Raw genomic sequence first — 493 nt, forward strand, 5'->3', positions numbered from 1 at the left:
CACACGCACGCACGCACGCACGCACGCACGCACGCACACTCAAAAGCTCCAGGCTACATTCTCACTTTAAAAAAGAACTCATCTCTTAACGACTCAAAAAGTAAACACCACTGGCGCCACAAATGAACGCATGTTGTGCTTTCTCCATAGGTTCAAGCACCTTGCCTTTCAGGTCACCTAAAAATGTTGGGCCTACATCCCGCGACGCCACCGGACTATAACTTCCGCCTTCATTGTCCCCGCAATCGCGACCTGCTTTTGCGGAAACTGGCCTAACATGTGTACATAATTTCCGGTAAAGCTGTTGCGCGATGGTCTGAAAAAATAAATGAGGAGGGAAAAAGGAAAAAAATAAAACAGCGTCGCGTCTACTTGGTTGTATTTTACTTTACTTTCCGCACATGAAATGGGCACGGCGATCCGCTCCAGCTGTTGATCCCGTGACCGCATAAAGTACATGCGTAGCCGTGGAAGCCTTGTAGACCTGTTGGAG

The sequence above is a fragment of the Dermacentor variabilis genome, chromosome 2 (genome assembly GCF_050947875.1).
Source record: "Dermacentor variabilis isolate Ectoservices chromosome 2, ASM5094787v1, whole genome shotgun sequence".
Classification (NCBI taxonomy): Eukaryota; Metazoa; Arthropoda; class Arachnida; order Ixodida; family Ixodidae; genus Dermacentor; species Dermacentor variabilis.